General features: G+C 40.8%; 2 long non-coding RNA genes across 3 annotated transcripts in view; one reads left to right on the top strand and one right to left on the bottom strand.

Annotated features, from left to right (window-relative positions):
- The window catches only part of LOC121016553 (uncharacterized), a 63,583-nt gene that overhangs the window by 38,529 nt on the left and 7,890 nt on the right, over window positions 1-17,164 (bottom strand). The window lies entirely within an intron of this gene.
- On the top strand, window positions 8,537-13,970 carry LOC121016554 (uncharacterized). Its single transcript, XR_005784351.1, has 3 exons — window positions 8,537-8,916; window positions 9,262-9,356; window positions 11,773-13,970. It is a non-coding gene; the product is annotated as an uncharacterized LOC121016554 (long non-coding RNA).

Here is a 17,164-nt window from a genome sequence, read left to right as displayed (position 1 = left end):
AAAAGACAACAGTTCTTAAAAGCCCTCCTCATCAGGAGAGAAAAATGGTAACTATACGGTGATAAAGGTTAAGTACATTTATTGCAATGATCATTTTGCAATATATAAACATATTAAATCATTATGTTGTACACACGGAACGAATATTATATGTCAATGATACCTCAATTTTTAAAGAAAGGCTACTTGGGGCGCCTGGGTGGCGCAGTCGGTTGAGCGTCCGACTTCAGCCAGGTCACGATCTCGCGGTCCGTGAGTTCGAGCCCCGCGTCGGGCTCTGGGCTGATGGCTCAGAGCCTGGAGCCTGTTTCCGATTCTGTGTCTCCCTCTCTCTCTGCTCCTCCCCCGTTCATGCTCTGTCTCTCTCTGTCCCAAAAATAAATAAACGTTGAAAAAAAATTAAAAAAAAAAAAAAAGAAAAGAAAGGCTACTTAAGATAATAATTGCCCTGTGTGTTTATATTCCCCAAAATCTATAGACTGGAAACTCTGAAGAGTGTGAACTCTGTGAGCAATGAATGAATTGGTGATTGGGTGAACCACTTAAACCCTTTAATTAGAAAATAAGGAAAGAAATTGGTGAGTGTTTATTATAGGTATAACCTCTCTTTCCACTTTCTTCTGCCTGCTTTCTACAAACTTTACTCTGTACTGAAGAGGCAAAAAAAGGGATTAGAGAGAGATATAAAACCATTTCTTTTAGGGGCACCTGGGTGGTTCTGTTGGTTAAGCATCTGACTTTGGCTCAGGTCATGATCTTGTGGTTTGTGAGTTTAAGCCCTGTGTCGGGCTCTCTGCTGTCAGTGCAGAGCCAGCTTCGGACTCTGTGTCTCCCTCTCTCTCTGCCCCTCCCCTGCTCCCACTCTCTTGCTCTCTCTCAAAAATAAATAAACATTAAAAAATAAAAACCATTTCCTTTATAAAGTGGACATTGCTATAAAATCCAGGACACAGTATTTTTTTTTTTGCATGAATACTAATAGGACAACAATCTAATATTCAGTTCATGACTTTCTTCCACTCATTTGTGTATGGTTATTTGGGTTGACAATGCCAGAATCTTAAAAGAAATTAGTTTTGTGCCTTGAATGAGGCACTATTAAACTTACATCTTCTTATATGTCTCATAATTAAGGAAAACAGTTTTCAAGAGTTTAATCTTTTACATACTTCTTGATTTGTAAAATCACGTTTCTAGATGCTGAAAAAATGCCCATTGGCATTTTATTTTATTTATTTATTTTTATTTTTTTATTTTAGAGAGAGAGTGCAAGTGGGGGAGAGGGGCAGAGGGGAAGACAGAGAATCTTAAGCAGGCTCCACGCTCAACTCAGAGTCCAACACAGGGCTCGATCCCACGACCCTGGGATCATGACCTGAGTCAAAATCGAGTCACATGCTCAACCAACTGAGCCACCCAGGTGCCCCCCAAAAATGTCCTTTATAATTTTAAATAAAATGTGATATGTATCTAATTGAGTAGTTTATATTTCATATAGATACTGATCAATTGTGTGATTTCTTCAACATGCCAAGGGAGAGAAAAAAACATTCCCAAAATGAAGGGGCTGTATCCCTCTTTGGTCCCCATCCACATTCTGTCCCAAAACATCAGGGCAAATTGGGGGTGGCAATTAAAGAGATCCCAAACCTCTTTCCTTCCTCAACTTTACCCTCAAAAGGAAGAAGTATACTAATTTTAGGTCACTGCTCCTTCTGGTATGGCTTGGGGGTCTTTATTACATAGCTTCTCCATCTTAAAGGGTTTCCATTACCTATAAGAATAATAATCCTCATATACCCTTTGATCACAGAGCCCCAGATGCAGGAATCTCTTTTATCATAATAAAAGCAACAGTGCAAAGAATATGTAAATAAAATCCTCATTTAAATATTATTAAAAGTGGCAAAATCTGGAAATAACCTATATGACCAAGAACGGGGAAAAAATGGTGGTGCATTTCTATCATGAAATATTATAGAACTGTGAAAAAGATGTCAGATATGTATCTACAGACTCAGAGGGTTCTTTCTCCATAATGTATTAAATTATTTTTTGCAATATACGTATAGTAATTCCCTTCTTACAAAAACAAACTGCAACACCAAACCTATCATGTGAAACATGTCAGTGCATGTTTACATGACCATGGAGAATGGTGGAAGGATCCACACCAAACTACCATCCCCTCTCACATAGGTGGAAACACGTAGTTAGGTTGTCTTCAGCTGCAAGTGCTAGAGATCTCAATTCAAATTTATCCTGAACCCGAGAAAAGAGAATGGAATAGAAATCTATTCTAGAAACCTGGTAGTGCTGGGGTGATTTTGGAGGTCAGTATCTCTCCGGCTCTGTTCTCTGATTTCTTTGGCTGCTCTCTTTGAAAGTTTTGGGCACTGCTTTTGTAATTCTTTGTCTCCTGTCCACATGCCTATGTGACTGTCTAACTTCATCACTTAAACAGGGGAAGTTTGGAGAGTGAAAGATGTTGCTATGAATAGTCATTGCCGGACAACAGGATGCTCCCAGGGAGACTGGGGTCTATGGCCAACTTCATATGTCACAACACGCAAGGGAGGAGAGAGTTGGCATTTTCTGCTGACTTTACCTGAAAGGAAAAACCAATTTCTCAGAAGCCCTAAGTGAAGTCCTTCCCGAGATTCACTGGCTTGAGTTGGGTAATGTCGCCATAATGATCCAAATCCTCTGGGAATGCCAAATGCTGATTGTGTTTTTAAGCTCTTCAGTCAGTACATAGATAAATTACCTTAGACCAGCGATTTTCAAAGTGCAGTTAGGGGACCTCTAGGGGCCCCTGAGACCCATTTTTCATAAAAATGAATTATTTTTGTTAACATATAATGGGTTTATCATTGCTCTTTTAAAAGGGTTAACAAATATGTATTTCTTCATTTCTGTTTTAGTTTCTAAAATGGTAATTATCAACAGATATGACCCAGATGAACAAAAACTCTTTGGAAATGCATTAATTTGAGGCATGTACAGAGGATCCTGAGACTGCATGTTTGGAACCCCTTCCATAGACTCCAGGGGCTGGTTTTCTCTTGGGCAGGTAGACTACATGAAGGGGCAGTGTGGAGCCACATAAAATCAGTGTCCCGTCGGAGACGGGTCAGCGGGAATGCACGTGGGGTAGGCAGTCGGCAAGGAGAATGGCCGTAAGGCAGAAATGGAGGGTGAAATCAGGGCAGTTTATCAACATTTCCTTTCTTGTTAAATTGTTCCAGAGGATCATGTGCTACTTCTGTAGTTTGGGAAAATGTACTTCATTAAAATAGTTAAAGATAATAATGCTGAGTGATTTTCAGTTGTCACAGCAAAATTAAGTTGAACTTAGTCTTCAACCATGACTAAGACCTCTTCCATAGCAAGGATGAATCAAAAAAAAAAAAAAAAACAACCCAAAAGAATTAACTGGATTATTATATTGTATTCCAAATCCTTATCCTAGGCATTTCAATATAATTTGGGTCAAAACTACCGTTATTCCTACACAGTAATGATAATATTTACTATAGATTTAAAGTGAATTTTGCTTTCACGTCTGAGTTGGAAAACCCAGAAATTTGGCTAGGTTCTTTCATCAAGATAAATAGTACAGTTTATTTCTAGTATTGTGTAATAGTGCTAGTTGAATATTGCTTATTTAAAATTAACAGAAATATTATTTTATTTTTATCATGTTAAATGAAGGTTTCCATCTGACACTTCCCTATTTCTAGCCTGGTTTTGAGAATAAAGTGTGGCATATGTGCCAGGAAATCTGGAAGAAAAGGTAATTAGAAACTGTTGAATGTTTTTTTCCCCATCGTTTAAGGTTGGAAATCAAGTTTTGTCAAATGCGCCTCTCATTGTTGATTAAGACATTTTTTCTCCTATATTCCATACTATTGAATCATTCTTGCTTTCCCAGTTTGAATCGTACTTCACTATTGTGTAACGTACCTTAAATACAATGCTAAACTCTTTGTTAATATTTTATCTATGTGATTTTTACATATATTTTCAAAAGTGCAGTTATTCTATAGTTTGATCTTCAGTATGTATTTTTGTCAGATTTAGTTTCAATGTTATACTTTAAAAAAGCATCCAGGAAGTTTACTTTCTCTCTGTTCTCAAATGTATGTGTGTGTGTGTGTGTGTACTCTTTATATATATATACACACACACACACACACACATTTACACATATTATATTGTATATATTATTCCATATGTACTTATATGGAATAAGAGGGTTTATTTGTTTGCAAACCTATCATATAGAACTTAAACACATGTCAGACACCATTCTGGGCATTATACAAATTCCAGGTCATTTAATACTCATAGCAACATTATGAGGCAGGCTGCTACTATTATTCTTATTTTATAGATGAGAAATGGAGGCACAGGGGTAGTTAAGTGACCTGCCCAAGAGAACACAGTTTATGGCAGCATTAGGCAGGCTTTGACTCCAGACAGTCTGATCCCAGAGTCCAGGCTCTGACATAATTTGAACCTTTGCCTCCTTTTTGTGGTTAGATTTAAAAAAAATTTTTTTTCAACGTTTATTTATTTTTGGGACAGAGAGAGACAGAGCATGAACAGGGGAGGGGCAGAGAGAGGGAGACATAGAATCGGAAACAGGCTCCAGGCTCTGAGCCATCAGCCCAGAGCCTGACGCGGGGCTTGAACTCACGGACCGCGAGATCGTGACCTGGCTGAAGCCAGACGCTTAACCGACTGCGCCACCCAGGCGCCCCGAGATTTTAAATGTCTCCTATGATCGCCATGATTCCCTTCCCTGGATGGAAAGAATCCATTAGTCTAGCGTGCCAAACGAATGGCTGTGAGTTTCACCAAGCAAGCTGACTGAAGACCGTCAGCAAGTATCTACTGAGCATCTCTGTGGCTCAGACCCCAATTTGGATAAGGAAGGTATAGTAGAGAACACTGCAAAAAAAGGGGGGGGGAATCACATCTCTACTTTCAGTAACATTCAAAGGGGGACATAAACAGTATCATAGGTAAGGTGGTAGCAAGTACCAAGAAAACATAAAATAGGATAAAGGGACACTGGGTGCTAGGGGAAGGAGGTGGGCTACCTCACATGGGGTGTCCGGGAAAATCAGAAGGAAACAATGGAAACGGCCACGAGGCTGGGCATCTGGGTAGAGTGTTGCACCACCAGCAAGGGAAAGTACTTCAAAGGGAGAGTGCTTGGAGAGTTCTAGAAAGGGTAAAGAAGACAATGTGCTGGCACAGAGTGACAGGGGAGTGCGTGCTGAAGGGTGGGATTCTGGAGCCGTGTCACACAGGGTCTGGTAAGCCATGGTGGAGACTGCTCCAGTTCATTAAGGCGGAAAGCCAGGGGAAAAATCTGCTGAGCAGCCCACGGTGACTTACATGCACGAAGAGATCATTCTGACTGGACTGCAGCACAAGGAACGATGGGGCAGGGCTGGGGGCAGGGAGACCAGAAAGCGTTCTTGCAGTCTGTGAGGAAACCACGGTTCTAACAAATGCAGAAGAGTTGGAAAAGGTGAAGTGTTTCAATTGTGGATATTTTTAGAAGGCCGATGGGACCAGAATTCCTGCAGAGGGGATGTGAGAAGAAGGAAGAACGCGAGGGTGGCTCCAAGATTCACAGCTTCGGCGGCTGGAGGACTGACTGCAGGAGCACTTCCTAAGTGACCGAGGCTAGAAGAGCAGCAGGCGTGAGAGAAAGGTCCCAGATGTGATTTTAGCTTCGTTAATTCTGAGATGCTGCGTTAGTTTTCTATTACTGCTGTAACAGGTTACCACAAACCTAGCAGCTTAACACACACATATGTATTATCTTATAGCTCTGTAGGTCTCACTGGGCTAAAAGCAGGGGTGTGGGCAGGACCACGTTCCTTCTGGGCGCTCCAGAGGAATCTGTTTCCTTGACTTTTCCAGCCTCTAGAGGTTGCCCATGTTCCTTGGCTCGGGGCCCCTTCCTCCCACCCCAGAGCCAGCCAACAGGGGCAAAGTCCTTCTTGTAGGGCACCTCCCTGACTTTTCTGTCTCTTCTGCTTAGAAGGACCCTTGTGATTACATTGGACCCTCTGCCTCCCGATGATCCAGAGGGATCTGCCTGTGTAAGTTCGGCTGATTAGCAACTTAGTTCCATATACAATCTTCATTCCCTTTGCCACGTAAGGTAACATGGGCACTTATTCTGGAAATTAGGGTGTGGACATTTGGTGGTGAGCATGATTCTTCCTACCATAGATGCCTATTTGAAAACTGAATGGAGCTACAATACAGTCATAGATGCCTTTTAACTTAAAAATCTTTATATTCTAAAAGAAATATTTTAACAAGCAAGATTGGAGTTGACTCTTTTAATAAAAATGCAGAATTACCAAATCAGCTCTTTTTATATAAATTTCAATTGTAAAGCATTTAGAATTAAAACAACTTGCTTAATAACTATTATACTCTTACAGATGTTTACACTAATGGATACAAGTGTATTGGTCATCACTTTTGGGCTCATTGTTCACTTAATTAAGCTTTTTTAAAAAGGCACTTTTGAGGAAAAAATTATTTTGAAGCCTCTAAATAAAGCCTTTAATTCTTTGGAGTCATAAAATTGAAAGAAGTACCATGTTATTTTTTTTAATTGCTGTTCACCAACAAATATATATAAGTTAATCATGAAAAGGACACCAGAAAATGGCTTTATCCTTATTAAATATCAACTAATAATATTTTGATTGCATTCTTTGTTATATATGTTTGTATATAACATACACAATATGTATATAATATTTATATACATGTATATACAATATGTATATATAACATATACAAACATATAATGTATATAATATACATACACATATATAAAGACATGGATATTTATAAACATTGACACATTCACATGTATGCATTTACCAAATGTACAGTTTTAAGCCTGCTTGATTAATATATTAAGCACCATTTCATGTCACATTCTTGATGCCATCATTTTTAACGGTATTATAGTAACCACTTCTCATTATTGGATATTTAGATTGCTAATTTTACTTTGAATATCATTGACATAAGCAAACTTGTATTGAAATCATTGCATATATCCATCCTGTGATTGATTCTCGGGATAAACCTCTCAAAGAAAAATTGTCAGGACAAAGGATATTCACATTTTTTAAGGTTTCCAATATGAAATGAAAATCATGTTAGTCTTTGAAACCAGTGCTCTGTCAATTGTTTGTTACCATCAACTTATACAGAAGTTTTGATTAAGGACATAGACTTTGAATCTCACATTGTGAAAATTACTGGTATATCAGGACTTATTATTCGCATTCTAAGGGAGGGTTCGGGGATTCCTTTTCCCTTACTGTCAACAAACATGAAGCACTATTATCATATTTACATTGAGAAGAAATATTGCCACTTATTTTCCTTTGCTTTTGTTTTAAGTAACAAAAAACAAAATACAGGAAATAGTTATATTAATAAAAATCGTAATTATGTTACTGCGATTACTATTAGTAGGCAGTGTGCTAAGTGACTGTATTTATTTAATCCTCACAATAAAGCTATGGTTTACATAGCTTTCATTTTACAAGGCATAGAAAAACCATACCTTAGGCCACCTGATGAGGAAGTAGCAAAGCCAGGATTCAAATTAAGTCTGTGCAATACCAGAGTCCCATCTCCTAAAGCAAAATCCTATACTCCCTTGATCTCCCCCAGCTAGGAGCAAGGGTAGCAGTGGTAGTAATAGTATTATCATCATTCATTCATTCATTCATTCATTCAAAAGATTACTGAGTGCCTAATATGTGCCAGTCTCTGCCAGCTACTTGGAGATTGCAGTGAACGTAGCAAACAGAGCCACTAACCTCGCCCTGCTCACGGTCTGTTAGGGAGGGCAATTATTTAGGTGGTAATTACCCTACCCTAGAGTACACAGAGTGTTATATTGGGGGGATTCCAGGCTGCCACATAACTGTGTGTTCTCTGCCCTTCTAGTACTTTCTATTCACCTTTATTGACCTCGATACATTGAAAGGCAAATATCTGTGTATGTGCTGGCTTCGCCCCTTAGACATCGGGCTCCTTGAGAACTGGCATGTTATTTACTTTTATGTCCCTAGAAACGAACGTATTTCCAGAGAACATAGTAGGTGCCTAATAAATGTTTTTTGAATGATTGATTATTATAGCTTGTCTCTAATTAAGGTAAGCAATTTCTGTGTCACTCTTCTGTTACTCTCAATGATATATTATTTTAAAATGAGAATGTTAATTATGTGATTTATGCTAATCAACCTAATTTCTCAGAATTAAGAATAATGTAGTTCATTCACTATCTCATTCAACAAATGCTTTCTTCACTTACCACATACAAAAATATTAGTTTGTATATTGCAGGAAGGACGGAAATAAATTAGGTGCTGAGCTCATATTCAGGATTTTGAATCTAATAGAAAAGGTAAGGTAATGTCATAAACAATACTGCAGTGACCGTTCAGGAACTCTGTGTGTGTGTGTGTGTGTGTGTGTGTGTGTGTGTGTGTGTGTGTGTCTGGGTGTTGTTACTGCTGCAAGAAGTTCTACAGCCACCCTTGGAAAGAATGACTTTATTGGAAGGAAAGGGGCAGTGACTCATTCTCCTAGAAGAAGGCTGGGCTGTCTTTCAGTCCTTCCTAATGACCATCGAGCTTTGCAAATGAATCATTGGAGTGTGGAAGGAACCCTCTGTGTCGGATGATCTTTCAGGGCAAGGGAGATATAGTTTGCCGTGTGGGGGTAGGTGTTGGACCCCACTTGAATTCAGAGGCTCTGATGCAGAAAGGCCTCAGAGGAAGATGGCTGTGTGGGTACCCAGATGGACTGACGTTAGGGCTCAGGCCTCAGGAATCTGAACAGAAGGTGAGTCATAACCAAGCTGGTAATGGGGCAATGAAGTCATGCTCAAAGCCGCCCTCCTTCCAAAGACCAGGCTGGCCAAGGCAGGGATTCACCGTGAAGCAATAGTGATGGGCAGAGACGGGAAGACCCCAACAGCTCAGCAGTGATGCTGGACCGGCAGCTGGTGTCAGGGGCAGACTATGATGCCAGAGTTCTTCCCAGTCAGGCGTTCAGGGGTCCAGAGCTCTGCAAAGTTTAGGAAACCCCCACCTACTTCCCCTATATGTAAATCAAAGTCAACACTAAGCTGTAAAATGTAAAACTCTGTGTGTGCTAAAATCAAATACCCTCTTTCTATATTTTCAGATGAAAAAAGAAAGAAAAACATGAACCTTCTTCGTCTTGCTGATGCCCCGGTTTTGCTGGTGGGTGAGCCTTTGCTTACTTACTCTGTGTAAAGGGTAAGCATTCACTTGTCCCCTCTTGAGGAGGGAACACTTGGGACCTATTTTCTGGGCTCATTTTCCTGGATGTTCTAGGTTGGCAAGTAAGCTGCATCAACAATAGGGTTCTGGACTTCTTGCTGGTCTAGACCTGTTCTGTGTTTCTAGAACACAGTTGTCATTTAATGTGAGAAGTGAACAGTATGGTCTTATTCATACCCTGAGCCGTGTGAAACAATCCATATTTTTTACACCAAAAATATAAGAAAGGGCTAAGAACAATTTGAGAAGTTTAAATAAATTGCTAATGGAAACTTAGAGAACAGAGGTAATACCATTCATTAGGAGCCTGAAAGGATTTCTGGAGGAGGTTGTCTTTAGGCTTTAAGGGTGAAGGCAGGGCAGGAACCACAGGAGGAGGAGGCAGGCAGGAGCTGTGAAGAAGGACCCGCCCTGGAGGGCCCAGACAGGCTGGAAAGACACCCATAGCTGTAGCGGCCGCACCGTTTGGAAAAGCGTGCACTCGGGAGCCCTGTCACACCAATGGCAGGGGCGCCGCCTGCCCGCCTGCCTTCTGGCCTCTTGCTGCTGAGCTGTTCGAGTCAGAGATCCAGCACCGGCCTGGAAAGAGTCTCCCTTTCCTCCTGCAGTGTGCCCCACACCCAGGGGCTCCCCACAGAGCACTGCACCAGCTGGCCAAAGAGAGGGGGATTACGGGGCAAAGAAGGGTGGGTTTGGAGAAAAGCAGCAACAGATTGATCACTGGCACAATGGCTGAGGCTGTGTATATATCTCAGAATGATGGGAAAAGTACCTTATGTTCTAGTTCAGGTGGTAAAGTATCAGAATAAAAGTTATCTGAGGAAAATGGAGAATCTGCTTTCCAATGACCTCCTCCAGGTGTAGCCTGTCTGTACCTACAGCCCCTTGTGTGGCAGCCTCTAGGGTTTCCCCATAGGGCTTCCACCATTATAGTGTATGTTACTTAGTTATATTCTAGACTGCTTAGTTGTAGTCTAAGTTATAGCTTATATTGCTTACATTTATATTGCTTAGCTATATTTTATGTTACTTATATGTTAGTTATATTCTAGATTACTTAGTTATATCTTATATTACTTAGTTATGTCTTAGATTACTTATATTCTATATTGCTTAGTTATATTCTATATTGCTTAGTTGTGTTTTATATTGCTTATATTTTATATTACTTGGTTATATTTCATGTTACTTGGTTATATTTCATGTTCCATAGTTATATTTTGTTAGTTATGTTAGTTATATCCTAGATTACTTAGTTATACCTTATATTGCTTAGTTGTATCTTATATTACTTAGTTATGTCTTATATTACTTAATTATATCTTATATTACTTAGTTATAGTCTATATTGTTTAGTTATATTCTATATTGCTTAGTTACATTTTGTGTTGCTTGGTTATATTTTATAATGCTTGGTTATATTTCATGTTACTTGGTTGTATTTCATGTTACATAGTTATATTTTATGTTACTTAGTTATATGTTAGTTATATCCTATATTGCCTAGTTATATCTTATATTGATTAGTTATATTCTATCTTACTTAGTTATATTTTATATTATTGTTATATTTTACTGGCTTGGCAAACTGCCCTTCACTTTTACCAGTTAAACCCTGTTTCCTCAGACGAATATACCTGATACATTGCACCCACCAACCTGCATCTGCTCTGTTCTCACTCGGAAATCCGCACAGTATTTGGCTTATGGTCCTCATGACTTTTTATTTTAAGTGAATTGGATCCAAGTGAAAAGTAGGCGATGAAAACCACAGTCTTTGCCGTCAGACCGGAGGGCAGATGCCAGAGGTGTCACTTAAGTTTGCTGTGACCCTGAGCACATTACTTAATCTTTCTTAGGCACAGCGTTCCGGTCCCTGGAATGAGGATTTAAAAACCAAAGAACCTATCTGGTATGGTTTCTGTGAGGATTAAACGAGACTGCGCAGGAAACATTTAGGTTCGCACCTAGTAATTCCTCAACAAATGGCAGCTCTTATTAATAGAGGGCATTTCAAGTTTCACTGAGTCTTAAAATGAATGGAAAGACAACAGATTTTTGGTGTGGTCTTCAAGCCCTGCTTTCCTAAATAAGATTTCAGAAAATGAAAGAGCAAAAAACACAAGGGTCTCACAGCAAGAACTGAGTTCTTGACGAGTGACTAGTAAAACTAGGAAGTTCATTCCACAGGGGTAATAACAACAGGGAGTTTAAAAAGGAATAATCTGATCGAGTTTGCATTTCATCAGACTGTGTTAGAGGCCGAATCTGTTTTACTGTCTCATTTATGTGACAGATGGTGTGACAACTTATTGAACTGATAAATAGTTTTCAGGTATTTAATCAGAGGGCAATCATCTTACTGTATTTCCCCTCGCCTAATTCAAAACAGATCCAGCCCTTTGTCCGGAATGTTTCCTGTATGCGTCCTGCCAGTCAGCAGGCCGGGCTGTCGCTGTCAGACTGTGTGTCTACAGCAGACTCCTGGAGAAACAGCATGCTTATGTCACGAGCCACGTCTGTCATGGCAGGATCCATGTTTCTCCTCAGGCTAATCATATCTGATGCAGGCACCAGGGCTCCCCCCCCCCACTAAAAGCAAGGATACCAGCTTGGGAAGAGGTGCCTTAAAGATCAAAACCGGGTCTGCGGCAGTGACATGCGGGTTTGTGAATCGGGAATGGCAGCGTCAAATCTCTCCTGAAGCGAGGAGACAGCCGTTGGCCGGCAGAAATGGAGCACGGGGCGTTGCTGGCTCCAATTAGGGAGACACGATTTGCAAAGCGGCCATGTTCACGGGCAGTGTTCCGTGAAGTCCTGTACAGAACGCTAGAAAAATCATCGAGGAAGGAACAGGTGACGTGTGAGATGCAAGCAGGTCTGTATCTCACACGAGACGAGAGCAGAAAAGAGTTGCCTCTTCCCACCTTTCACTTTGAGGAGAGATGGTTTTGCTCTGGACGGGCTGGGTGGTTTTTGTTTCTATTAGGGAGAACAAGGGAGCAGGAGCTAAGAACTGAGATTCAAACCTGGTAAGATGATAATGGTGATAATCATCATCATCATCATCATCATCATCATCATCATCACTATGTTCATTTAGGGACCTTAAAATAATTATTGTTTAGAGGCTCAAATAATAATAACAAAATAGTAACATATTACTTAACATTTATTGGTACTCATTATGTGCTAGTCAGTCTCTCTTAATCCATTTAATCCTCGTTAAAAACCATGCTAGAACTTTTCACTACTTAATTATTCCTTGACATATTGAACGCTTATTTAGCCCACACTCTGTGACACACGGTTCTAGCTATTTCTCACAACACCAAGAGGCAGGTGCAGTCATCCTCTTGCAGACACTCAGAGAGGGTAAGTGGTTTCCCAAAGCCATCCGGCTAGTGGCTGGCAGGAGCTTCGAATTCATATCTAGCTCATAATTTTTCCTTCATCCCGGACTACCTCTCAACCCACGCCCCCCACCCCCCAACCCGATGTTTCAGCGTGTATCAGTACAGGAGCCCTTGGGGAAGTCCCCAAGCTCACTGTCCCCTCATTTGTGTCATTATCCTTTGTGCTGAGAAGTTAAATGGGAGATGACATCAAATTCCTCAGATGACACATAAGTACATTCCAGTTGAATCATGCCCGGTGTGTTTCTCTTTATACTGGAACCTCAGTAATATAGTAATCCAGTCATTCGTTTTCATCAGGATTTAAGTAACATATAGTCCACAACTATGTGTGTGGTGAACGTAGTATAGTGTTGTCAAATCAAAATGTTGTACACTTGAAACTAGCGTAACACTGTATGTCTGTACTTCACTTTTATAGACATACATATATACATACATCTGTATACACACATACACAGATACACACACACACAGCTAGATATAAAAATAGCACTAAGAGTCATGGCTTTGGATCTGTTCGTGTTTCCCTAAAGCACAAGCTTTCCCTGCCTGTGGTGTCAACAAACATCTTCCTATCTAAGGGCTGAGGAATGGAAGGTACAGATAACCTAACAGGAACCATACTTAGGGAGTCTTGAACAGCCCCTATGTTACAGTCATTTCCTTTATGTCACTGGGGAAATTCAAAATAGAAGTTCATTGTGATTTCAGATATTCATCATGGATGTGCTTATAGAAAAACCTATCTGGTGTAGTAAAATTAGGATGATACCATCTTTCTGATCATTTCATGCCTGTCACTGAAATGTATTTTGTGGAAAGTCTGATGAAATCAGCCACAACTTTTTAAAGAAACAATCCCATCTACGGTTTGGACTATGTATGTTTAGACATGTGTAACAGTGAAAGTGAATTAGAAAGTACTTGGTAAACTTTGTTTTCTCCCAAACTATGTCTATAAGCAAACTAAATTCAATGACCTCTTTTACTAAACTCTTCCAGAATTCTATTGGTTTCGTATTTACATCCATTCTTCTTTCATTAAATAAATGAATGTATAATCACGATTTATGATTATACTCTGTTTTGCCTTCAGAAGGAAAATGAGGCATGTATACATTCTGATGGGAAGTGAAAAAAGAAAAATAAACCTATGAGGTGATATGTATAATGAAGAGCAAAAATGTGTGAAAAAAATTAAGGTGAAACCAAAATTAAGATGAACATACCAGTCGCATGCCATGAGGTCCTAAGTGGATGATAAAGATGGGCCATAAATTTAGTTTTGAACTTCCTGGTGGCCAAAGCAAAAAAGACATATTATCATTAGTTTATTCATTCAAGGAAAATAAACTAATCTGCTAGTATTTGATAGGTGCCCTTGAGGGCATTATAATCTTCCAAAGATTATAATGCATTATTCAAGAGATGCACATCTTTTCCTAATGTTAAGAGCTAAGGGAAAGTCCTCTTGTGGATCCTTATAAAACAAGTCTAGTTGATTTTTCTATTGTGCAATGACAAATAATTGCAGTGAGTCGATGAAGCGGTGGTAATGATGTATACAAAGTACAGAGGGAATGCAGGAGAAGGACATGTGAGTCAGCCTGAAGAAATGAGAGTCCTGATGACTAGTTAGCATTTAGGTCATTCTTGAGAACTGATGAATTACCCAGCAGAGCTTTCTGGTATTCCAAGCTTGCAAAGAGGACAAGTACACAGGAATGTGTACATGCCAATGAATGTTCAGGGCTTCCTAGTAGTTCAGGTTTGCATTTGTATAAATTTTGAGCAACAGATAATGATGGATGGGGAAGCAGGAAGTCAGATCATTAAGTGCCTTGAGTGTCACACAAAATAAGTAAAACTTGGTTTGCTGCAAATGAGAGCTATTGAAGAGTGACAATCAGATCTGTAAGTTAGAGGGGATAGAGGGGGAAAAAGTGCTGAGAAAGTTGGGGAAAGATTGCCTCCTGAAAGGAAGAAAAAGGAAGTAGTGTAACAGCCGGGGTCAGAGGCGATTATGTAGGCCTTGGCCTGTGGAGGTCAATCATAGAACAAGAATGATAAGAGTAGATCCAGGAAATATTTAGGAGCTCGGATATTCATGCACGGATTGGACTGAGAAGTCTCCACTCACACTGATGTAAACATGGGACAGTTTCATCTTTCCCAAGCAGCTTCTAATTACCGACTTTCTTTTTCTCCTGAGAAGCAGACTCTGCATGACATCTTAGTATAATTTCATAATATTTTGGTCACTTGGGCTCTTAAAAAAGCTTTTTCTGCTCTTCAGAATTCTCCTCCCTCAGCACAGACAAGACTTGTGGGAAGGGGCTCCTGGTGGGTTCTTTTCATTACCACCCCTGCGTTTTCCCTCCCGTCATACCCCTCAAGCCCCGACCTGCCAATGGCAGAGTGTGAGGGAGGAGGGGCACTGGCTTCCCTGAACTGCACAAATTGCTCCTGACAGGCACATCATCCCCCTTCTCTTGGCTACTTCGTCTCAGGGCAAAGCTGTCCGCACACAGACTTCCACCTGTCGGTCCTCTTTTGTGGGTACATTTGTTTTGTGGGTGCATCCCTTGCAGTCCTCTGACCTGGGAGATCTGGCTTGGCCATGAGCCAATTCCTCCTTCCCTAAGGCTCCCATACCTCCCAGACGCCCAGCAGGAGGTCTGTTCACCCCACAGTTTTCCTGCTGAGGAGGACCCCTGAACCACGGAATGCCCCTGGCCCATGGTGGGGTGGGGTGCTGGAGCCAGAAGTGTGACGTGAGCCTCAGTCCCCGGTTGAAGAAGGGAAATGTAGAGTCACACATCCTTGCGTGGGAACGCGGACTGCATCTTTGGGCTCCCTGTCTTGGCTGCCCCTTTCTTCACACCCAACGCCATTGGAGGTTCTACCATTTTGATGGCTCAACAACTTCCAGACAAGCATTTTTCACCAGTCCCCACTCAGTGTGACATGGAAAGGGAAGGTTTCAACACCTGTCATCTTGTAGGAGAGGGACGGAAAGGGTGAATATTCTTTATAGAGAGAAGTGAGACCTGAATGGGAGGGCTACCATTCTCCAAACTCTGCCTATCCCCAGAAGGTGAGGACCCCTTCCTCCAGGTCGTGCTTGTGCCTCTGGCTGATAAAGACCACCAAAGCAGCTTCTCTTGTACTGGGGGAAAACTGAGGGTCTCACCGGCAGAACGTAGACGTGGTCCTCACCGTAATGCCTCGCCCTACTGATTACTTCCAGACACGGGAAGCAATGTCAATCCCTATCTCACACAGCATTTTGTTATATAACTTCTGGAAAGACTGAATGTGAATAGTAAAGAGCCATAGAAACGTCTCCAAAATTTTTTGCCCTGGGAGACTGAAGGGGTAGTGGCATAATCCACCAGGGCAAGTGACACGAAGAGATGAAGTTGAGGGCAGATGACAACGTCCTCCATTTTAGACGTGTTTAGTCTGAGGTGTTTTTGGCAGAACCAGGTGGAGGTGTTCGGACGCAGGTTGGTTCTACGTATTTGTGCCTCCAAAGGGAGAAACTCGGGCTGTAGGTACAGATTAGTAGCTCACTGGCTCGGAGTTGAAGGTACAGATACTGATTTCAAAACCACAAGCTTCTCCTAAGCTGGAACGAAAACTCCGTTTCTCTCCCAAATTTGAAAATTTTCATAGGATTGTAGAACTTCACGAGGGAAACACCTCAGATGTCATCTCTCTGGTCCCGCTGATTATCTTTAGGTAAACAGTGCCTATCAACACTACTGTAGTTAAATATTAGCTTGGGCATTTAATTATCTGAACAAACCCCAAACAATGTAATTGTTTTGTATTATGTTTAAAAAAAAAAGCCATTCCTCATAGAGATGCATTTGTGTGGCAGTAAAGATTCTATAATGTTTGTTTCGTGTGATCAAAGCAGCAATTTTACCCTCTGATCCGAGTATCATTCCTTATGGTTTGGGAACTTAGCAATTAAGACCACAGATTATTTTCTCGGTATCCATCACTTTGATAAATCTTAGGCAGCTACATGAGTTCTTTAAAGGAAATAATAAATCTAACAAATATACCTGAGTGACCATTTCAGACTATATTTATCCCCTGAAATCTAAAGCCTTCATTAGCTTTCTCCAAAGAGTTCTCATAGAGAGTTAGAGCATAACTTCAAATGATATTTTCCAAATTTTTTGAGATCCCTTACTGGGAAAGAGTCACAGACATGTTTTTTTACTGAATGAGATTAAATTACACCAACTCTTAGAAAGAGAATGCTGCATTCCTATTGGATTGTTGGGGGGGGGCGCCCCCGGGGGGGGGGGGAGACTGCCTGGGCGGTTTGTCGAGGTGGGGGGGGGGGGG

The sequence above is a fragment of the Herpailurus yagouaroundi genome, unplaced genomic scaffold (genome assembly GCF_014898765.1).
Source record: "Herpailurus yagouaroundi ecotype Mexico unplaced genomic scaffold, PumYag 211, whole genome shotgun sequence".
In the NCBI taxonomy this organism is placed as follows: Eukaryota; Metazoa; Chordata; class Mammalia; order Carnivora; family Felidae; genus Herpailurus; species Herpailurus yagouaroundi.
The sequence above is the reverse complement of the archived record's forward strand: the minus strand, read 5'-3'. Positions and strand labels throughout refer to the sequence as shown.